We start from the raw sequence: 24,302 nt of genomic DNA on the forward strand, positions 1-24,302 counted from the left end.
TGCTTTCAGCTTGTTTTTTGGCTGCTTATACTTAGATGACCATAGTTATCTTTTTTATATATTTTATTTGTGTACATGTTTCTAAACACTTGTGTAATGGGCACATTTAAAAAAAACAGAAACAAGTATACTGTATATACTTGATCATAAGCCGATTTGTTTATAAGCTGACCCCCCCTCCCCCAAGATAGATAAGTAAAAATGGAAAATTTTTATAACCCATTCATAAACCAACCCTGTTGTTCAGGGGTCAGCAAACTTGAGCTCCTGGGCCATCAGGATAAGCCGCTGGGAGGCTGAGATGGTTTGTTTACCTTGAGCGTCCGCAGGCATGGAGGTAAACCTAAGTAAACAAAGTGTCCCGGCGCGCCAGCTGCTTACCCTGACGGGCTGGGACAGCAACTGGTGGGGAAATTTTTGTGGGGGAGAAGGTGGGAGTCAGAGGAGTAATCCCTGTGACCACCCCCCACATGACCCCACCCCTAGCCCAGGAACCCCACGCTCTCCGCATCCCATCCCTTCCCATCTTATCTGGGGAGAGCCAGGAGAGGAGGTCTCTGACCAGGCTGGACCTGGTCCGGTAGGCCGAGTGGCGTGGCTGCAGCATGTTCCAGTGGCCTGGGCCAGGTGGCGTGGCTGCAGCCTGCCAGCCCTGGAGCTGCAGCTGCTTCGGAGGCTGTAGGGAGAGCAGCATGGCCAAAAGCAGAGACACTCTGGCCCTGCCTCTTCCTTTCTGTCTCTGCTGGCTGTGCTGCCTCTCCTTGCTCCCTCTGCTGGGGGAAGGTGCTGCTTCCCTCCTTTCCTTCTCTGTACCTGTTCATAAGCCGACCCCCTTCTCTGGTGCTTCCCTTTTTTACTAAAAAAAATTCAGCTTATGAACGAGTATATATGGTATATCGCTAATTGGCTTCCCTTTTCCTCTGAGTAGAGCACACTTTGAGTATGGTAACTGTTGTTTCTTGCTTATTGCAGATCATCAGATTACCCAGCCTAAATGATCGATCTGGCCACTGAAAAGCATAGCCAATATGTCACTGGTTCTTGAAATCCTGTCCAAAGGGATTTCCTGTAAGGAATGGCAGGTCTCATTCTGTATGATCTCCCTCATATTAGACTTTGTAATTTATTAGTTTGGTGGCAGTGTTTTCACACTGTGTGCTGGAGATTCCACCTAACACTCTAGGAATCCATGCAGATCTCTCATTGAAGGCACCTGCCCAGCCAGCTATCTCATTGGTAATAGTGGTTTATATCTTTTGATTTATGGTAGTATCTACAGGCACCAACAGAGATCAGGGAGCCATTATACTAGGTGAAAAGAATGAGGAGTACTTGTAGCACCTTAGAGGCTAATGCATTTATTTGAGCATGATCTTTTTGTGGGCTAAAGCCCACTTCTTCATCAGATGAATGCAGTGGGAAATAGAGTAGGAAGGCACGCACACACACGTGTGCACACACGCACTTTTTAGTTTGTGTAATGACTCATCCACTCTGTCTTTCTTCAAGTCTAATTTAATGGTGTCCAGCCTAATTTAATGGTGTCCAGTTTGTAAATTAATTCTAGTTCTGCAGCTTTTCAGTGGAGTCTGTTTTTGAAGTTGTTGAATAATTGCAACTTTTAGGTCTGTAACTGAGTGACCAGGGAGGTTGAAGTGTTCTCCGATTGGTTTTTGAATGTTATAATTCTTGACGTCTGACTTGTGTCCATTTATTCTTTTGCATAGAGACTGTCCAGTTTGGCCAATGTACAAGGCAGAGGGGTATTGCTGGCACATGATGACATATCACATTGGCAGATGTGCAGTTGAACAAGCCTCTGATAATGTGGCTGATGTGATTAGGTCCTATGATAGTGTCCCCTGAATAGATGTGTGGACAGGGTTGGCAATGGGCTTTCTCCATGTTCATTTTCCCCCTACTGTTTCTCACACCTTCTTGTCAACTGTTTGAAATGGGCCATCCTGATTATCACTACAAAAGTTTTTTTTCTCCTGCTGATAATAGCCCACCTTAATTAATTAGTCTCATTAGAGTTGGTATGGCAGCACCCATTTTTTCATGTCTGTCTGTCTCTGTCTACGGTATTTTCCACTGCATGCCTCTGATGAAGTGGACTTTCGCCCATGAAAGCTTATGCTCAAATAAATGTTAGTCTCTAAGGTGCCACAAGGACTCCTGTTCTTTTTGCTGATACAGACTAACACGGCTACCACTTTGAAACCTGTCATTATACTAGGTGCTGTACAAACATATAATAACATAGTCATCCTGAAGAATACGTAGTCTAAGGCTATGGCTGCACTATGCTGCGTTTGCCTCTAAAAGATGCGCAGTGTAGCTGCTGTTAGGCGGCAGGAGAGAGGTCTCCTGCTGGCAAAGTGCTGCTCTGCTGTTTTTGTCAGTAAAACTTTTGTGGTTCAGGTGTGTGTTTTTAAAAAAAACAAAAACAAAAACAAAAAAACCCACACACCCAGCATCCCTGAATGACAAAAATTTTGCCAGCGAAGTGCCAGTGTAATCAAACCCCGTAAGCAGACAAGACAGACAGACATACTTTACATACTAGACTACTGGTCTGACTCAGAATGGTAATGCCTGAGTTCTACATCTGACTCTCTTACTTGAAAACTTTGAGAAAAGGGCAGTGCCATTGATTGTGTTCTCTTTACTACTTTGTGTGGATCTAAATCATCTGCTGGATGACTACTGCTCAGATAGCAATGTATTTTCTAATTCTAAGCTTTGTATGAGGAAACTTGACAGAAATTGGGTTTCTTCCTTAGCCTCTGAAAAGAGTGGATGCTTTAATGTGGAATGTCAGCATCCATTCAAAGGATTGTCCCCCTTCTTGGCTCTTTCTTGTCCTCTCATTCAGTCACTACACCCTAGAATCCTAGAGGAAAGTGTACATTTTCAGTTGCCTATAGATATTTTTGCTATTCAGTCTGTAACACACACACAAATCAAAATAAAGTAAATTCCGAATACATGTTTTTTGCTGTTTTAAACAAACATGATTCTTAACTAGTTTTGGAACAGGCCTCAGGTGGCTTCTCATTCCCTTTTTTTTTTTTTTGAGCAATTCTATCAAGCCCAGGAGATGTAGTGTCTGATTCTCAGAGGTGTTGAGTATATACAGATTCTACTGAACTCAATTGGAGCTATGCTCATCACTTCTGAAAATTAGACCTATCATAACATTTCTTCCCATATCTGGATCTTAACGTCCAAAATATGGGTGTTAGCATGAAAACCTCCAAGCTTAGTTACCAACTTGGACCTGGTATCGCTGCCACCAGCCAGGAATTATACAGTGCCTAGCTCACTGTGGTCTCCCCAAAACCTTCCCTGGGGGACCCCCAGACTCAAATGCCTTGAGTCTTACAACAAAGGGAAATAACCCCCTCCCCTTGTTTCCTTTTTACTTCCTCCCAGGCTCCCCTCCCTGGACGATCCTAGGAGATTCCCTGCTTCCAGTCCTGAAACACAAGCACCGAGAGATCTAATCTCTCTCTCCCCCCCTCACCCAGAGGATATGCAAAGTCAGGCTTAGTAATCTAACACAAAGAGATTTTCCCTCTGACTTTTTCCTCCCACCAATTCCCTGGTGAGCTGCAGACTCAATTCCCTGGAGTCCCCACTAAAGAAAAACTCCAACAGGTCTTAAAAAGAGAGCTTTATATAAGAAGAAAGAAAAAGGACATAAAATGATCTCTGTATTAAGGTGACAATATACAGAGTCAGTTGCTTAAAGGAAAAAAATGAATAAACAGCCTTATCCAAAAAGAATACAATTTAAAACATTCCAGCAACTGCACACATGTAAATACAAAAGAAAACAATATAAACCTATTGTCTTACTATCCTTGTATTTACAACTTGGAAACAGAAGATTAGAAAGCCTGGAGATAGAAAAATCACTCTCAGAGCTGAGAGGGTCACCGAACCAAGACAAAGAACAAATAACTCACACCCAAAACTTCCCTCCACCCAGATTTGAAAAAGTCTTGTTTCCTGATTGGTCCTCTGGTCAGGTGTTTGGTTTCCTGTGTTAACCCTTTACAGGTAAATGAACATTAACCCTTAGCTATCTGTTTATGACGAGACCCTTTTAAAATAAGCTTCTAAATAAAAATATTGAGTGGTTCACACTTCGTAGAGACTTAACCTATCCAGTCCTTTGCAAGTATCTCCAAGATACCAAAAGAAAGTTGGTGATTGATTGCTGTCTTTTACAAACTCCAGTCAAATAATGTGAAACTTTCTGGTTTGCAGTGCTGTTGTAGCCATAGTGGTCCCAGAATATTAGCGAGACAAGGTGGGTAAGGTAATATTTATTTATTGGACCAACTTCTGTTGGAGAATTTTTTTTTGCAAAGCTTGTCTCTTTCAACAGCTTGTAGGTTCTATCTTGCTTTTATACTACTGATTTGCTGTAAATATTTAGATGTGCATATAGAATGTTGGCTTTATCTCAAACATTAATCAATACTATGTAGTAGTTTAAAAAATCAGCTTCCAATATAAATCACAATTAAAACATACAATATCATGCAGTTGTCAAGAGATAAGAAAATATTTTGAAGTAGAAATCAGGAGGACAGTCTTTACATTTCTGATGTATGATATTTTGTTGGATTCATTTTACTTGATCACATAGGGATAATGGGTAGTGCTGCCTTGTGGAAGACTTTTGTTTGTTATTCCTACAGGGCCTTAGAGTGCTTTGGAGAGATTAATCCAATTGGAGTATCTTATTCCTCAGTTACCTGTACGAATGCTTAGTATGATATTCAATATGCACAAGCAGTACAGTAATGGGATTAAAATTAGACTGATTTTTGCCAATACAGAAAGAATGTTCTATTTGTTTCAGATCTCTGATTTTAACGATAGGTTCCAAATGCAATTTTAGTGGACCTTGTTTTGGATTTCTTTCTCTAAGAAGGCTGATTTGTCTTATGGCAAGTGCCTCTTGTATAAGAACTTGGTATTGGAAAAAGAAGATACAGTATAGTGCTTCACCATTAAAGTTTGTATGTTGATATATACGAATATTTGTCTTTTCCAGAAATAGTGAAGTCTTCGGTCCTTTTTGTAGGTTGCCAGGACCTCTCCTTTTCCCAGTCAGGTGGGCTGGCAGAGTCAGAACAAAAGCTGCAGAGATAATTCTCTGAAGAGCAGTAGGGCTTTCTCTCTTCATCATGGAAGCACTACATTGTATGGACCAAGACTAACTAGGTATTCAAACAGTGACAAATCCAGTTCTGTTCCTACAGTATCAAGGGAAACAAGGCCTGGGCTACACTTGCTGGGGGGAGTGGGGGGTTCGAACTAAGATCAGCTACTTAAATAGCGTAGCTGAAGTTGCATAAGTCGAAGTATCTTAGTTCGACTTACCTGGCTGTCCTCACGGCACCAAGTCGACTGCTGTGGCGTCCCCATCAACTCCGCTTACTCCTTCTGCCAAGGCAGAGTACGGGTGTCAATTAGTGGATCGATTCATCATGTCCCAGACGAGACGTGATAAATCGATCCCCGATACATTGAACACTACCGCCAATTTGGCGGGTAGTATAGACATACCTCAAGTCTTTCAGTTAGATTTATGAAGGGACATAAACATGTAGAATACTATTTAAATATGGTAATTTTCTTTTTTACTTTGGTTTAGAAATATTTTAAATCCCAAGTTATGGAACTACATTCTGTATGCCAAGAACTTCATATTTTATCAAATTTTAAAGTAGCCAAAATTGTGGTAGAGGAAACTAGTTCGAGTGATTTGTGGGGGGGAAAAAAAAAGCCCTTAATAGTCTGAGACTAAACAATCTTATCTGATTTGCATGGAGTTGTGGATTTTCAGTCTCCTGAATGCTAGCTAAACCTCGAAATAAGAGTCAGATTTTGTGATTCTACTTTATATTTACTCAAACATTGGCATAGTCTCTAGTTTATAATTCCACAGTTGAACAGCATGTCTGTGAAATCTGTTGAATAATAGGTCAAGCACATCCTCTTTGTTTGTTTAGTCATACTGAGATTTGACCATAGTTTGGCTGGTCCTGAAATCCAACCTATGAAATAAGAAAAATCTTTTTTTATGTAGTTAGCTATGTGAAGAATTTTTATGCCCTTTTCCTAGTTTGAGGTCTACACTGTCGACAGGACTGCTAGTGACAGTTATCTAGATTATGCAAATATCTCTTGAATAGAACAATGGCGAGATTAGTGAGTCTCATTGTAAATTGTTTTATTATTTGAAGTGGTAACCTCTTTTTAACTTGTCACGTACACCCTTAATGTTTTAGGTAAATTACCTGGCTAAGTGCAAATGGCACCAATTTATTACTAATACAGTAAGTTTCCTTTGCCGATAACTAGCTAAAGAATTACTCTTGAAAATACTGTGATGTAATGTTTTTATTATTGTCAAGGTAAAAGAATAGAGAGAGTTAGAGGATGTCTTAAATTATGGTGTGTAAAATACTGTAAACAATATGCAGCCTTTTTAACTCTTTGGGGTTTTATCTTTAAAATGCATATTTAAATGGAAATTAATATTTCTGTGAATCGTTCATTAACTATAGCAACAACATAAGCCTTTGTTCTATCTTTCACTTCCCTGGACTCAACTATGGCCCAATGTTTTAACAGTGTTTCAGTTGTATAATATAATAGTTTGCACTGTTATAGCATCTTCCCTTCCCAGGTTTTTAGAGAATTAACAGTGAGTAAAGGGAAATACAATCTCTATTTTACAGTGGAGGAAACTGAAGCAGACGTTAAGTAGCTTGCTGCAGGTCACACAGGAGGTATTCTGACACCATCCTGCCTTTGTCATAAGATCATACTTGCTTTAAAATAGTTCTTTAAAGATCCCATATGTGCAGGAGTCTGTCTTGTCTTGTGCTCAGTGGCAGTACTTACCTAGCTCAGATAAAAATGTTAATTTTGAATGTACACAGATTAAAATGCTCAGACTTAATTATCCACTCAGTGGTACATCCAGGGCATGACTGGTTCTGCTAGCAGCTGTGGCCTGAGGGATGGAGCTGCTGATGATACATGATCTAGGCCTGCCAAGGAAATGAAAAAGGGAAGATAGTTACACACACACAACCCTCTGCTCCACAGGTTCAGACGAAAGGGAGAGTGCAGCAAGAATAGCTTAAAGCTAGTGAAAATGTTGTGGTAAGTAAGGAAGTGGGTTCTAAATTCATCATTCCCTCTGGAGAGGCCTCCACTTCAGTGAAATCACATCTGGAATGAAACTCATGGCAAAATGAATATTGTGTGCCGGCAGAAAGATGCAAAATAACTGAATAAAATGGAAGGATCTCAGAAATGGAGCAAAAACAAAGCATCAGGAGCAGTTGACTGTCCTAAATGGCCCAGCCAGTCATGGCCATGACACCCAGCATTCGTGGGCCTGGGGAGGGCCTGGTTGATGTGGATTCCCTTGAAGTCTCTGCAGGGGGTTGAGATGGTTGGCAGCGAAGCTGTGGTCTGCAATGGAGCCAGTCAATGCCTAGGCTTTCTTTCTCTTGGCACTCTTGAGTACTGCACTTAGGTGGAGGGGGGCTTACAAAGGTGCAGCACTATGGATGGTGCCTGCTGTTAATAAGTAAGGAGACTGCACAAAAACACTAGTGTTATTAACAGGTAAACATAAAATAGAATCTCTGGCATAGTGCATGAAGTCTGCACTAGTAACCCACAATTTATTTCACATGAACAAGATCATTGCTTACTGGTGATCATCTCAATATATAACTGAAGAATTAAAAGCAAAAGTAGTATTCACATTGTTCCCTGGGAGCAACCGTATGTCTGACTGTACGTATGTTCCTGGACCTAAGATATCAAAGGTATTGAGTGGATGCTAAGAGGTTTCACCTTTTGTTTCTTGTAGATTTAAAATTCTATCTCCGGATCTGCTATATGAAGTGTAAGCGTGAGAAAATCCAGTTTTTATAGCCAGTATAGTAGCCCACATATTCATTAGATAGATTTTTATATTAGGCAAAACAGTAATTTGCCATATTTCTGGTAATGATATTGATCCCATCATGCCTCTCAAACTCCAGATCTGCCAGTGTGTATTTTGACACAAGCCATTGAAATGTGACAGATCACCAAATTATCGGACACCTATGTTTTGGTGTGCATTTGTTATGTGCATAATGGTTTTAACTTTAATATCTGGTTTTAAAGCGTTCCCATCACTGTGAATCAAATAAATCAGATTTGCAGTCTCTAATTGATCAGGGGAATGACAAAAAGGAATAAGAAAATAGTAGAGATGGATATACTGTGCTAAAAGAAAATAAAAATAAGTGGCAGTATTAACCCAGAATGGTATTTTACAATAGGATTATGGAGAGTATCCATATCTTTTCAGTGTTTAATTGTATTTTCTTTTCCATTTCTCTCAACTTGCCTTCAGTTACCTAATTCACCTATTTGAAAGAGAGCTGATTTGTATGAAACAGTCTGAACATCCCTTGTTCCCCTAAGGAATGTACACATTACAATTGCTAAATTTCCTTTTATCACACTTATGCTGGACTGTTTTTAACTGACTTTCAAAGCTTTTAACCTAATTAACAGCCTTGCAAAGTGCCATCTTGCTTTGCAAATACTTTTTTAAAAGTACATTGTTTTCCTCATTCATAGCAGAGTTTTGAAATTTATATTCAGTTATGTGCACAGGTCAAATCAGTGGAATTGACTTATTGTCCTGTTTAAGTTGAGTGGCTTTATTCTCCCACCACAAACAATTAAAAAGTAACGGCACAGGAAGCTGAAGACAACACGTTTGCATCTGACATTTAAAAATATTACTTTTGTCATTTGGATATTAATTTTTGAGTATCTTATGGTCTGTATCAGCAACTTGAGCTCTTACTTTTCTCATGTAATTGGCTGACAAGTGGAATATAATTTGAAGAAAGAGATGATAAAACTTCCTAGTAATATAGTGAAGATGACATTAACTGTGGATAGTCGGCATTACAGTGTCTCAACTTTAACTGAAGTGAGATCCGATTTCATGTCACTTGTTTTTGTGCAGAAATGTACATTGCAGCCATTGTAAGTATTTTGCCCATCTGATCCTGTTTGCCAAACGTTCATGGTTTATATGGCAAAATAGAGCTACAGAAAATAACTTGCAAGGTGCTGCTGAGCTGTTACTGACTTCAGTGGGATACTTGTCACCTTCCATGTGACATTCAGACATAGTAATGTCTCTTGGGTAATCAGTTGTGTCAGGGACATGAAGGAGCTTTAAAATTCAAATCTCTGTAAACTTTTTGTATAGTAGACAGAGAAGACGACATTGTGACTCAATTGCTGTTGCTTATGCATATGATAGTCATAGGCTTTAAGGTCAGAAGGGACCTTAGGGGATTGGACCTGCACTGAGCAGGGGGTTGGACTAGATGACCTCCTGAGGCCCTTTCCAACCCTGATATTCTATGATTGCCTAGTCTGACCTGCACAATGCAGGCCACAGAATCTCACCCACCCTCTCCTGTAGTAAATCCCTAACCTATGTCTGAGCTAGTGAAGTCCTCAAATCATGGTTTAAAGACTTCAAGGTGCAGAGAATCCTCCAGCAAGTGACCCATGCCCCATGCTGCAGAGGAAGGTGAAAAACCCGCAGGCCTCTGCCAATCTGCCCCGGAGGAAAATTCCTTCTTGACCCCAAATATGGCGATCAGCTAAACCCTGAGCATGTGGGCAAGACTCACCAGCCAGCACCCAGGAAAGAATTCTCTGTAGTAACTCAGATCCCACCCCATCTAACATCCCATTACAGGCCATTGGTCATATTTACTGTTAATCAAAAGAAAAGAAGTGTTACATAAGAAAACGAATATTTCTGAAAATACTGAAGGCTTTGCTAAGAGAGAGCACTGATAATTTAGGCACCATGTCAGACATAAGCAGTGAAAGGTCTCTAATGCTAGATAGTATATGTAAAATCGAGAGCAGTGTTGGATTAACTCTTTTTTTCCTCTTATACCCTTCCCTTATTCCCGTCCCCAGTTCTTATTGTGGATATCCCCAGTTATCTTTTACCCCACAATTGCTGTAATAGTAGTAAATAGAGCTTGTCCAGTAATAGCTGCTTACAGCAAATATTTGTTATGATGGTTTCTGCTGAGTTCTGCATGCTGTTAGGATACACTGAATTTTAATAATAAACTAAGCAGTCAACTCAATTGAATGCACTATTGGAGTTTCTTGGTAACTGCCATAAATCACATTGTGAGAAGCAAGTGAAGGATGCTTTCATTCTGTTAGACTTCTTCCCTTTTGGATGCACAGTGCATCTTCCAGCTCTCTGGGCTAATTAAAATGCCATTACAGTACATGTGCCAAGGTCCAGTCCAGGGAGAGTTCTAAAAATAGATTCTTGAGTGGAGACAAATTAGAATGGAAACATGCATAGAGCATTTTTCATAGGTTTAAGGAAAAATAATGTGTTTGCTGCCTTTAATTGCTTCCTCACTCCTAAATGTACACGTTTTTTTCCTCTTGTAAACTTCAAGTGACTAGGCAGATAAATAATACATTCACTAAAATTACTCTTCTCATTACTAATATTTTACCTTAGTGTTATATTTCTCAGTTACCTTGTATGACAGCAATTTGTAATTCAGGAAATAGTAGTGGATCACATTTAATTGGCAGGCACGAATTGTGCTGGTCTTTATTCCTCACACATATCCCGGTTCAGAATTCTTTCATTCCAATAATACTAGTGAAGGGCACTGTTTCTCACTACATTTTAGGAAGACAAAACCCCAAATCATCCATGAACTGAACTGTTTTCCTCAAATAAAAGGTGTGGATGAATGATGTGGGCATTTTAATTCAAGAACTACCCCTCTGTTTTATGCTCCTTTTATAAATCCATAAACAGAAGTTATATGTGATCACAGTGCATATATACCTATAATAGAAACAAATATCTTGTTGTTGTTTTTAGATTTGGAACATGTCCATCACATAGTCCCTGGGTGCGTATACACAATTCAAACACACAATTCAATGATCGATGCATACGTTACAATGCATACCACACTATAAACATCTGAAGAAATCCTGATAAAATAGGTGAGCTTTGCCATGTCCTGTAGGTCAATAGATTTCAGGTTATGTTGGACAGATAGAGAAATGAATGCAACATTAGAGGACCCTCCTGAGCACACCCTGCTTTCAGTCCCCAAGATTTCAAACGTCAGCACTGAGCAAGAGCACACCGTACTATGTCATTTGCTGTGATGACTTACACCAGGATAGAAAAAGCTATGTTAGTCTGCCTATTATATATTGTATAGCTTGAGCTCTATGTAAATACCTTTAATTACACTTTGAAGCAGCTGTGCAGTTTTAAAATCTGACCTACTGACTGATTTACTTCTGTGGCCCAGAGTCTCCTTTTTAAAAAATAAAGTCAAACTTCTAGGCCACATGCTTGTAAATAAAATCTTCTGAATATAAACTAAGGGTAAATTGATAGCCTTATCTTCCTATGCCTGCAGATTTAGAGAGGCATGAATTCCTGAAATGACACTTCAGTGTCACATTAAGTGCATTATTAATCATTTTAACAGATGGAATGAGGAAGGAGGTGAGAGAGAAGCTCTGGTATTGGGAATTGCTGTAGGGCAGTGTTTCCCAAACTTGGGACGCCGCTTGTGTAGGGAAAGCCCCTGGTGGGCCAAGCTGGTTTGTTTACCTGCCCTGTCCGCAAGTCAGGCTGATCGCAGCTCCCACTGGCCGCGATTCACTGCTCCAGGCCGCTGGGAGCTGCGAGAAGCGGCGTTCCCATTGGCCTGGAGCGGCGAACTGCAGCCAGTGGGAGCTGCAATAGGCTGGACCTGTGGACATGTAGGTAAACAAACTAGCTTGCCCCACCAGGGGCTTTTCCTACACAAGCTGTGTCTCAAGTTTGGGAAACACTGCTGTAGGGAATGAAGTGCAGAGGACAGAAGAGAGAGAATACAAAGACATAGGGATGAGAAACAAAGGGTTTGGGAAGGAAGAGAGGACAGAAATAGTGGTGTCCCAGGGTGGAGGAGGGGACACATTTTTCCACTGAATGCTTAATAAACAGTAGTAACTAAAAGTATAGTAATTATACAAAGATCAGATTCTTTCTTTGATCTTTGTGCAAACATCCTCTTGACATGAGTGGGCGTTCTGTTGTGGATGGGGAGATGGGGTATGGAGTACTAAATTTATACCCTGGCCCAAAGAACAGCGCTAGTGGAATGCAGCCCTTACTATCAAATGAATGTGACATGCTTGCTTTAATTGTAACCTAGCTCTACTCTGTTGGTGCGCAGCTGCATTTTCCCTTAACCCTATGTTCTGAGTGGCCGCCTAAGTTAGGCCCTTTTAGAGAACAACACAATAATCCAATGTTAGGATCACAAAGGCAGGAATAACTCTGACAAGGTCTACATCAGAGACAGAGTCACAATCATTTTACTAGAAATCAGTGGGAGAGAGGGGAAGATACTTCTGGTCACTAGTGCCAAGTGAGGATTTTGGAGCTATCAGACCTAAAAGTATTCCTACGCTGCAAACTTTTCAGACAAAGTTTAGTTAGTCTTGTCTGCCATGTCTTCTGGATACTGCTCTAAGGCGCTGAGCAGTGTCTGTTTGTCTGGGCTGAGCTTCAGCTAGCTTGTCAACTAAACTTTTTCTTGGTTAGGCACTCGGAAAGCAGAAGTTTTCCCCATTTGGGCTTGATGAAAGAGATGCAGATTTGCATGTCATCTGCATACCTATGGCAAAATAGCCCCAAATGTCTGTCTACCCAAAAGCCTCACCATCTGGGTGGTGGAGTAGAACAGCATAGAACTCCATGTGAGTGTCATTTGAGCTATTGATAGTAGCCCCTAGAAGTTCTTTGAGAACAGAACTGTTGAAGAGTGATCCAGTCTATAGGCAAGTAAACAAAACTTTCAGTTTATACCATGGTATCGAAAGCCGCAGACAGATCAACAAGCACTGTGTTCTCTTCTTTGTGCTATGCCCAGCCCAAAAGCCAGATTGAAAGGAATGTGGAATTGAGATGACACAGCTGCCTCACTACTACTTACTCAGGCCATGTCTACATCTAAAATTTTGCAGCGCTGGTTGTTACAGCTGTATTAGTACAGCTGTATAGGGCCAGCGCTGCAGAGTGGCCACACTTACAGCAACCAGCGCTGCAAGTAGTGTTAGATGTGGCCACACTGCAGCGCTGTTGGGCGGCTTCAAGGGGGGTTCCGGGACCGAGAGAGCAAACCGGGAAAGGAAACCAGCTTCGCCGCGGTTTGCTCTCTCGGTCCCGGAGCCAGCCAGCAAACCGCAGGGAAGGAGACCTGCTTGCTCGGGGTTCCGGGACCGAGAGAGCAAACCGGGAACGCCGCGGTTTGCTCTCTCGGTCCCGGAGCCAGCCAGCAAACCGCGGGGAAGGAGACCTGCTTGCTCGGGGTTCCGGGACCGAGAGAGCAAACCGGGAACGCCGCGGTTTGCTCTCTCGGTCCCGGAGCCACCCAGCAAACCGCGGGGAAGGAGACCTGCTTGCTCGGGGTTCCGGGACCGAGAGAGCAAACCGCGGCGAAGCTGGTTTCCTTTCCCGGTTTGCTCTCTCGGTCCCGGAACCCCGAGCAAGCAGGTCTCCTTCCCCGCGGTTTGCTGGCTGGCTCCGGGACCGAGAGAGCAAACCGCGGCGTTCCCGGTTTGCTCTCTCGGTCCCGGAACCCCGAGCAAGCAGGTCTCCTTCCCCGCGGTTTGCTGGCTGGCTCCGGGACCGAGAGAGCAAACCGCGGCGTTCCCGGTTTGCTCTCTCGGTCCCGGAACCCCGAGCAAGCAGGTCTCCTTCCCCGCGGTTTGCTGGCTGGCTCCGGGACCGAGAGAGCAAACCGGGAAAGGAAACCAGCTTGATTACCAGAGGCTTCCTCCTTCCACGGAGGTCAAGAAAAGCGCTGGTGAGTGTCTACATTGCATTACCAGCGCTGGATCACCAGCGCTGGATCCTCTACACCCGAGACAAAACGGGAGTACGGCCAGCGCTGCAAACAGGGAGTTGCAGCGCTGGTGATGCCCTGCAGATGTGGACACTCTCAAAGTTGCAGCGCTGTAACTCCCTCACCAGCGCTGCAACTTTCTGATGTAGACAAGCCCTCAATAACTTGAGCTAAAAAAAAAAGTGATAGAGAAATGGGTGTAAATTGGCATGATCACTAGCCTCATTGGTCTAATGACTTGTCATTTGAAGGAGATTGATACCAGACTCTCCTATAGAAAGGTGTTTAATTATTTTAACCAACATCAGGCTGAGTACACTCTGCTCAGGTTATCTAGTCTGTCACATGAGACATCGCTTATTGTATCTCCTCCCCTCCGTGTTTTTCTGGGATGTTTAACTTTGCCATGAGGTATTACTCCTCTGTGGCTCCTGCTCCTGGAGGACACACCGGGAAAGAGAGGACAGAGAAACTGGTGCAGTACAGGTGACTTGGTAAAACAGCCTAGAGAAATATCTACTCTTTTTTCCCTTCAGTTAAATTTGCCTTAATTAATCTGATTGTATTTGTTTATTTGGGTGGCTGGGGAGAAAGAGCTAAAATGTCTTTGGAATTCTGATAACGGAAACTAATTTTATTCATTTTGTAATTTTTCAATCCAGAATGTCTATCTCTTCGCTTATTCATGAATGTTGGCATAAAACTCTGGGTAAAAGCATTTCTCGTGTATTGTAAAGGTCAGTTACACGTCATCAGAATTATGAACTGAACGTCTCAAGTAACCATGGTAAGAAGGGAACGCAGCTCAGCAGGAGCAAAGAAAGCGCTTTTTTTATTCAGGGCCTGAAGTAAAATTCCATCAAGACTGCCAGCTTATTTTCAGTGTGGTAGCACAACATATGTTGTATTGGCTGTTATCACACATTTTTTATTTTAAAAAACATTTTATAGTTTTTTCTCTAATATACCTAGAATTTCTAGTCACAGCTGTAAGGTTGCCTAATCAGTCCTCTTCCAACAGCCCTTTTTTCAGTTGCTCATAGCTTTCTCAAACTTTCACTAGATTTGCTGTTGGCAGAATGATGATTTCTTTTGCTGCCTTTCTTTAAAAAATAAATAAATAAATTGAAAGTTTGCTCAGCTATGATTAAATCTTTTTTTGAGAGCGAAGACAATCCAGGCAAATTTTCTCCTCTAGCATTCCAGAAGAAGGGGGAAGAATGTTGACATTTTGCAGGGAAGAGAGCTCTTAAACTGGATATGTGGTCTTTTGTCATCTGGTGAAAATCTGACTTGATTTGGCAGTTATGATTAAAAAAAATCTCTTCTTTCAAGCATGGTAACTTTGTTTTTAAAAATATTTTAAAATAATGGTTTTCCAGTATTCTAATAGCAATAGACATGCATGCTTAATAACATTGTGTGGAATTTTAATCTTCATAGCAAAAATTGTGCAAACCCTGACCAATAGATCAGAGTAGCTTTTGTACTGCTTGTTAGATATTTTTTCCTGAGCTACTTTTTGGAAACTCCTAAGTATCTCTTTAAGGGAATGTAGTTGCGTTTGGGAAGTGACTCCTGACTTTTCTATTTTTTTATTCAGTTTTATAACGGTGGTTAATATGCAGCAACTAACTTGTAGTGATACATGACCAAACTCTTTCATGTATATTTTCGATGTAACATTACAGATTTTACTGAGTGTTAATGTTAATTCCTACTGTAGCAAATGCTTTGACAGTATGTATTTGTATGATTTTAATTTTGAAAGAAAATGTCCTCAGGTTCTGGATTGCTATTTGGTCCCAAAACTTAGCTTTCTATGGTATCTTTATCTTACTACTAAAAGGGATTTCCCCAGGCAGACCAGATTTGTGCTTGCCTGCTGATTTAAAATAGTGATTTTCAGAGTGTCCTGGCAACAGGTGAATTGTGTTCAACTGATCTTTTCAATTGTTGGGTTACAGCAGATGTGGAAAAGGATTTCTGCTTTGCCTGGCCTGTTCAGGTAATAACAGTGCTAGGCAACACCAAAACTCCAGGTGAAAAAAACGATTTTGCTTTTTATGAGGAATTAATTGCCTGGGAGATACCTTACTCCTATAAAGCAGTGAGCAGAAAATTAGTTAATATATGAGAACTTTCTTTGTTTTGACTGTCATTGATGTTGTTTTGATTATCATCCCATTGCATATTATCCATACCCTTGCTTTGATGTTAAAATTGAATTGCAATATTGAGTTAAAACTCATGGAGATGATCCTGATCCATTGTGACTGGGTTCTCCCTTTTCATCTTCAAACACAAGGGCTCCTCCTCCCTCAGAGTCTCAGGGCTGGTCCACACTACAGGGGGAAATCGGTCTTAGATACGCAACTTCAGCTACTTGAATAACGTAGCTGAAATCGAATATCTAAGATCGGATTACTCACCCGTCCTCACCGCGCGGGATCGATGTTCGTGGCTCTCCCTGTCGATTCCGCAACTCCGTTGGGGTTGATGGAGTTCTGCAATTGATATAAGCGCGCTCGGGGATCGATATATCGCGTCTAGATGAGACGCGATATATCGATTCCAGAGCAATCGATTTTAACCCGCCGATACGGCGGGTAGTCTGGACGTAGCCTCAATGTCATGCTGGCAGGGAGAAGTGTTCAGAGTATTGCCAACTCATCAGTCTCCTTACCACTCAGCGAAGCAGACACTTCTCTGGGGGGTCTTCAGTCTGGAAGTCTGTAACATGGACATGCTGTTGTCCTCTGGTATGACATTTGTGTGTAAGGTTCTGCAGTCTTCCCTTGGGTTTCCTTCATTAAGACCCTGCAGATGTACTTTAAAAAATGGGAAGTAAAGAGATTCGTATAAGAGGAAAGGGAGAGAGCTCTGTGCTTAGAACCTGGGGAGGAAGTTCCTTGTTGTAGTCATGATCTGTTACAGAACAGCCCATGTCATGGGCAGTGAAGTTACGGGAAAGAAAGTAGACTCTACATTTTCTAAGCATGGTAACCCTTTTAGCTATGCTAACCCTTTTAGCAAGAGAATTAGATCAAATACACCTCTGCCAAAAGATCTTACCGTGTTATAGGTGAAACCATGTTATATCGAACTTGCTTTGATCCGCCAGAGCGCGCAGCCCTGCCCCCCCCCCCCCGGCACTCTGCTTTATTGTGTTGTATCCGAATTCATGTTATATCGGGTCACGTTAGATCGGGTTAGAGGTGTATAGGCATGTGAACTGAACATTTTATTGCTTAAGACCCATACAGAAATATTTATCTATCGACCCTAGGTGCCTGTGTCATAACTTAATATATAGTTCATAATAATTAAATTGCATCATTTCCATCCCAGATACTCGCCAACCTGCAAGCTAGCTAAACTAACCATTGAAACAACCCTTCCTGTAAATTTAATCCCAGTTAAAATAAAAATTCTAGAATGTCTTCCAGGTGATCAGATGGGGGCTGATAGGAACAAAGAGGGAGAATGTTACTTCCAGGGACTAAAGTGGGGAGAATCTGGTGTATTCCCCAACAATCTATTTCAACAATTAACGTTAAAATGGAGGGAAATAAAGCATCAACAGAATAGGATTTTGTATATATGTCGTATTCATTTCATTTGTGTTATTGGTGGTCTGGTCTCTGGTACTAGCGTTTTTTTACTGCAGTTTTCTTTCTATGGGAACAGCGAGAAAAGTAAGTATAGTCTAAGTTATTTGGTTTCAGCCAATTCAATTTAAAAAAAATACTGTCATGAGGCTCCTATCTAGATACTGTAGGACTTGTGAATTGAAAAGCCTCTTCTCCCTCATCATAGCATCACTTCAGTTATTCTTCACATTTGTTAATATTTGTACTGTCCCCTGTCAAGGCCTGGATATCTTTGGTACATTGGGAGCTATGAGTGGGCTGGAGAAGGGGAAGCAGCAGGGAGTACACTACTAGAATGTCTGTGGTGTGTTTTTGTTTTGTTTCGTTTTAGGGGAGGAAATAGGATTTTTTGAAATTTAAAAAATGTCATATTTTTAATTTTTTTTAAATTGTTTAAAAGTATTGGTGAACTCTAGATTCTTCTTCGAGTGATTGCTCATATCCATTCCAGTTAGGTGTACGCGCCGCGCGTGCACATTCGTCGGAAAACTTTTACCCTAGCAACTCAGTGGGCCGGCAGGTCGCCCCCTAGAGTGGCGCCACCATGGCGCTCCATATATACTCCTGCCGGCCCACCCGCTCCTCAGTTCCTTCTTACCGCCCGTGTCGGTCGTTGGAACAGTGGAGCGCGGCTTAGCTGACCTCCACTTCCCTAGCTACTCGTTTTCTCGTATATAATTACGCAGTTATAACCCTTTTATATATATATTTGTATGGTTATACATGTTTTCTTTGCTAACATGGTTAGTTTAGTTAGCGGGGTTCAGGAAGTAGCCCCTTCCATGAGCCCAGTGCCGGAGCCATGCATGGCTCACCGGGTTTTCAAAGGGGCCCGGCCTGCCAGAAGCCGCGGCCGAAGAGAGATCTACATGACTCCTGTTTGAAGTGCCTCAGGGAATCACTCTTGACAGATAAGTGCCCCATTTGCAAGGCTTTTAAGCCGAGAACAAAAAGGTGCGGGACTTTCACTTACCCCTCCACCTTGGGCGCCGAGCGATGTTCAAGCGGCGGGCAGAAGCGCCTCCTCGGCACCGGACCCCGCCGGTACTACCAAGGCCTTTCGGCACCGACCGTCGCCGGCACCGATGTCGACTCGGCACCGCTCCCTTCTTCCGAGGTCGAGAGAGCCTACGATTCCTGCTGGTGCCTGGCGGCTCCCCGGCACGCGCCGTGGTTGAGCCCCCTGCTCCCGCTGCTTCCGTGCCACCTGCATCGCAGCCAGAGAGCTCGCCTAAGTTGCGTTACCCGGCACCGACACCTGCAGAGGCACCGATGACTTCGGCACCGTCGATTCCAGTCCCCCAGGGCCACTGAATCCGGTGCCTGGCAGCTCCCCGGCTCGCGCCGTGGTAGAGCTTACTGCTCCTGCTGCTTCTGGGCCAACTGCACCGCAGCTAGAGAGCTCGTCTAAGATGGTTCGCCCGGCACCGACGACGTCGGCACCGTCGATCCCGGTCCCACGAGGGCCGTAGAATCCGGTGCCTGACGGCTCCCCGGCACGCGCCGTGGTTGAGCTACTGCTCCTGCTGCTTCCGTGCCAGCGGCACCGCAGCCAGAGAGCTCGTCTAAGTCGGATCGCCTGGCGCCGACACCTGCTACGGCACCGATGACGTCGACACCGTCGATCCCGGTCCCACGAGGGCCGTAGAATCCGGTGCCTGACGGCTCCCCGGCACGCGCCGTGGTTGAGCTACTGCTCCTGCTGCTTCCGTGCCAGCGGCACCGCAGCCAGAGGGCTCGTATAAGTCGGATCGCCCGGCACCGACACCTGCTGCGGCACCGATGACGTCGGCACCGTCGATCCCGGTCCCACAAGGGCCGTAGAATCCGGTGCCTGGCGGCTCCCCGGCATGCGCCGTGGTTGAGCTACTGCTCCTGCTGCTTCCGTGCCAACGGCACCGCAGCCAGAGAGCTCGTCTACGTCGGATCGCCCGGCACCGACACCTGCTGCGGCACCGATGACGTCGGCACCGTCGATCCCCGGTCCCGCAAGGGCCGTAGAATCCGGTGCCTGACGGCTCCCCGGCACGCGCCGTGGTTGAGCTACTGCTCCGGCTGCTTCCGTGCCAACGGCACCGCAGCCAGAGGGCTGGTCTAAGTCGGATCGCCCGGCACCGACACCTGCTGCGGCACCGATGACGTCGGCACCATCGATCCCGGTCCCGCAAGGGCCGTAGAATCCGGTGCCTGACGGCTCCCCGGCACGCGCCGTGGTTGAGCTACTGCTCCGGCTGCTTCCGTGTCAACGGCACCGCAGCCAGAGGGCTAGTCTAGTCGGATTGCCCGGCACCGACGCCTCGGAGGCACCGACAACATCGGCACCGTCGATTCCAGTCCCACAAGGGCTATCGAATCCGGTGCCCGACGGCTCCCCGGCACACGCCGTGGTTGAGCGTATTACTCCCGCTGCTTCCGTGCTGACGGCACCGCAGCCAGACAGCTTATCTAACTCGGATCGCCCGGCACCGACACCTACCGAAGCTCTGATGACCTCGGTACTGTGGATCCCGGTCCCACGAGGGCCGTCGAATCCGGTGCCTGACATCTCCCCAGGATGCACTGTGGTTGAGCCTGCTGTTCCCTTCACGCCGGAGATGTTACCAATGGCGAGGGCTCTCAGTGCCATGACAGAGTCAGTGCTGCCTGACCCCGGCACCGCCGGTGCGGGTAGTACAGTCTCTTCAGGGGACTGTCCCCTGTCAGCACAGCAGAGCGGCACCGTTCATGATCACGGTCCCGCAGACACTCCAAGTCCTGTCGGCACGCCGGACACCACTGGCAGTCCCGGTGCTGTTTCCTCGGTACTGGTCACACTCCCTGCACCAGTCGGTATCCCGTTCGCCGACCCGCTATCGGCACCGTTCCGACTCCTGGCTCCGGGGCAGGTACCTTGACTCCTGTAGCCCTTCTCCGAGCCTCGAGATCTCGGTCGTCCTCCCGACACCGTTCTGGTTGCGGGTCTGGATCTCGTTCCAGGTACCGATACGCCTCCCGATGCCGGTCCCCGGTGCCGAGTTGGGCAAGGTCCGAGTGAGTCAGAGACTCTGCCTGTGCCTTCTTTTAGTACCTCCATGGCCGTCCGGACACGCATCCGTGTCATCCCATATGCGCAGATTTTATGCTCAGGACCACGATCCTGATATGATGGTCAGCGGGCGCCAGCCCCGAAGCAGAAAGAGGCTTGGCGAATGAACAGGCTTGGCCGCCAGGTGTACTCTGCAGGGGCCCTGCAGCTCGGGGTAGCAAAGCAACAAGCCTTGCTTAGCTGCGATAATTATAGCACCTGAGTGAAGGAGTTTCTCCCTCAAAACTTCCACCTGGAGTTCGCTGCCGTCCTGGAGGACGGGGGGGGAAAAAAAAAAAAAAAAGGTTCCCAGAGCGTCCCTCCAGGCCTCGTTGGACGCAGCAGACTCCGCGGCCAGCACTCTGGCCTTGAGTGTCGCCGTGAGGTGCATTTCATGGCTTCAGATTTTAAACCTCCGGCCGGAGCTGCGGTGTGCCATTCGGGATTTACCCTTTGTTGGTAAAGGCATCTTCGCGGCAGAGACAGCCCCAGACTGCGAAGTCTGATGGGCAATAGGGTCCTAATGCGTCTCAGCATGTATACGCCAGCGACCAAACGCAGGCCTTTCTGGCCCCAGCCGCCATACTCTGTGCCTAGCCAGAGGCAGAACTCTGGCAAACGGCAGGGCCAAGGTGGTCGCAGACGAACGTCAGGACCCCTAAAGAGCCAAAGTCAAGGTCCCTCGCAATTACCACCGGGACCAAAGACGGACCTTCCAAGGTTCACCTGAGGGCGGTGTACCAGTCGCAGGACGGGATCCCGACCCCGCTTTCTCCTGGCATGGCCCCAGTTACTTTCAGATCGCTGGGTCCTGCGCACGATGGAGCATAGGTACCACCTTTAATTTGCTCCAGCCCTGTCCCCCTTCAGCGGACGAAAGGGGTAAGGGGTTTTACCCCCGTTATGCCCTAGTCCCCCACTCGAACACAGGTCTCAGACCTTCTTGGTCCTGCACGGACTCAACCGGGTTAGGATAAGGTTGGAGTTCTGCATGGTATCCCTGGGAACCATTATTCCATCCTTGCCTCCTGGGAGCTACTGTGCCGCCCTGGATATGAAGGACGCGTACTTTCGCAAAGCCATCTTCCCTCCGCACGGGGGATGCCTCCGCTTTATAGCCGACAGTCAATACTCCCGGTTTACGGCCATAGTCGCCGCCTACCGTCGCTGATGTCGGATATGCGTTTTTCCGTATCTGGACGATTCGCTTATCCGAGGAGACTCTGAGACACAAACCACTCAGCGCGTGGGCATCGCCACGGTCTTATTCACAAGTCAAGGCCTGCTGTTTATTATAGAGCAATCCACTCTGGTCCCCACGCAGAGGTTGGGCTCCCTAGGGGCTATTCTGGTCTCCTACCTAGCCGGAGCCTGCTTATCGCAACTGCGATTTTAGGCGATGGCAACAATCATCTGAGGTCTGAAGGCTTTCCCAACGACCTCAGCGCGTTCTTGTCTCAGTCTCCTGGGTCCATGGTTGCCCGCAAGTTTGTAACCAAACACGCCAAGCTCCGCCTCCGTCCTCTCCAAGTCCGGCTCACTGCCCCTGACGGCGGACGCCTCATCTCTCTGCTCGAGTGCTCATGGTCACCTCTGAGCTTAAGGCCTTTGGTCTTCTAGGGAGCTGGCATTCCTCATCAATGCCCCAAAAATGAGAGTAGTCCGCCTGGCATGTCAGGGGTTCCAGCGGCAGCTGCGAGGCCGTTGTATCTCGGTGTTTACAGCCAACACAACGGCCAGGTGCTTCATAAGTATTCAGGGGGGACATAGTCCTCCCCCCTTTTTTGTCAGGAGGCCATCCATTTCCGGGTCTTTTGCATGGCCCACTCGATGGAGCTGGCGACGTCCTTTCTCCCAGGCGTTTGGAACGTCTTAACTCTTTGCCTCAGCAGGTCTTTCCTGCCTTATGAGTGATCACTCTGCCCCATGTGAGGCGTCCCGCTTTCCGGAAGTGGAGATGTTTCCTCACACAGACCTGTTCGCTCACCGCGAGAGCAGGAAATGCCAGGTGTTCTGCTCCTTCCAAGGTCTCTCCTCGGAATCGATCTTGGACGCATTCCTGATGCCGTGGAAAGGCCAACTGCATTATGCCTTCCCACTGTTCCCACTGGTTCATTAGGTCCTGCTCAAACTCCGCAGGGGCAGAGCGTGCATCATCATGATCACTCCTGAATGGTCCAGGCAGCACTGACATACCACGTTGCTCGGCCTGTCAGCCTAGACCTCATGACTCAGGGCAACGACAGGCTTCGTCACTCGGACCTGCAGCCTCTTCACCCCACGGTGGCTGCTGCGTACCTGAGTCGGGGTGACAGGCAGCCTTCCACCTGGTCAACGTACCGGGCCAGGTGGAATCGTTTCTTTTACAGCTGCAATTCGCTCGATCTTGCTCCTGCTGAGGTCTCGATCCCCTCTATTTGGCCTGCCTCTGGCCTTCAGCGGCAGGACCTGGCGGTATCAGCGCTGAGGATACACTCAGCAGCCATCTCTACCTTCCAGCAGGCTAAGATGGACATTCAGTGTTCTCACGCTCTATGGGTTCGAGGTCCCTCAAGGGCTTGGAGCGCTTGCACCCCCGGGTGCGCTGCCCAGCCCCGACCTGGGACCTCAACCTAGTCTTGGCCAGATGGTCTCTGAGATCAGAGCTCTTACGGGGGTTCCGCCGTACACTAGGTTTCACAAAGACAAGGTGCAGTTATGACCGCACCCGGCTTTCCTCCCTAAGGTGGTTTTGGCCTTTCATGTTACCCACAGCTCAACGCAATGGGCACAACCGTTGCACTCCTTGGACATCTGTGGAGTGCTCGCATTATATATGGTGCTGACAGAACCATTTCCTAAGGTGCCCCAGCTCTGTCCCGGTAGCGGGCCAAAGGGAGGGCTTGCTTGTTCTCCTCTCAGAGGATCTCATCTGGGGTGATGGCGGACATCCCCACTTGTTATGATTTGGCTCATATTTCCCCAAGCCATATCAACGTGCATTCTACCAGGGCTCAGGCTTCATCTGCCGCCTTGCTGGCTCGTGTTTCTACCCACGAGATCTGTCGCGAAGCTCCATTGGTCCTCGGTCCATACCTTTGCTTCGCAATATGCCCAGGTTCAACAGTCAAGAGAGGCTGTAGCCTCTGGCTCAGCAGTTTTATTCTGCCACATTTCACTCCGACCCCACCGCCTTTGTAAGGCTTGGGATTCACCTAACTGGAATGGATATGAGCAATCACTCGAAGAAGAAAAGACGGTTACTCACCTTTGTAACTGTTGTTCTTCGAGATGTGTTGCTCATATCCATTCCACACCCGCCCTCCTTCCCCACTGTCGGAGTAGCCGGCAAGAAGGAACTGAGGAGCGGGTGGGCCGGCAGGAGTATATATGGAGCGCCATGGTGGCGCCACTCTAGGGGGCGACCTGCCGGCCCACTGAGTTGCTAGGGTAAAAGTTTTCCGACGAATGTGCACGCGCGGCGCGTACACCTAACTGGAATGGATATGAGCAACACATCTCGAAGAACAACAGTTACAAAGGTGAGTAACCGTCTTTTGGTTT

The 24,302-nt window shown here is 45.9% G+C and overlaps 1 protein-coding gene across 3 annotated transcripts in view; it reads left to right on the top strand.

The window, feature by feature from the left end:
- The window catches only part of HDAC4 (histone deacetylase 4), a 450,554-nt gene that overhangs the window by 144,878 nt on the left and 281,374 nt on the right, over positions 1–24,302 (top strand). The window contains exon 1 of one of the 3 annotated variants that reach the window (XM_030579820.1): positions 15,352–15,381. The exons of the other annotated variants lie outside the window; for them this stretch is intronic. The gene's annotated coding sequence lies outside the window, so the exon portion shown is untranslated. Of the gene's footprint in view, positions 1–15,351; positions 15,382–24,302 lie in introns of those variants that run through there. 3 annotated transcript variants of the gene reach the window in all.

Source organism: Gopherus evgoodei, chromosome 11 (genome assembly GCF_007399415.2).
Source record: "Gopherus evgoodei ecotype Sinaloan lineage chromosome 11, rGopEvg1_v1.p, whole genome shotgun sequence".
Taxonomy (NCBI): domain Eukaryota; kingdom Metazoa; phylum Chordata; order Testudines; family Testudinidae; genus Gopherus; species Gopherus evgoodei.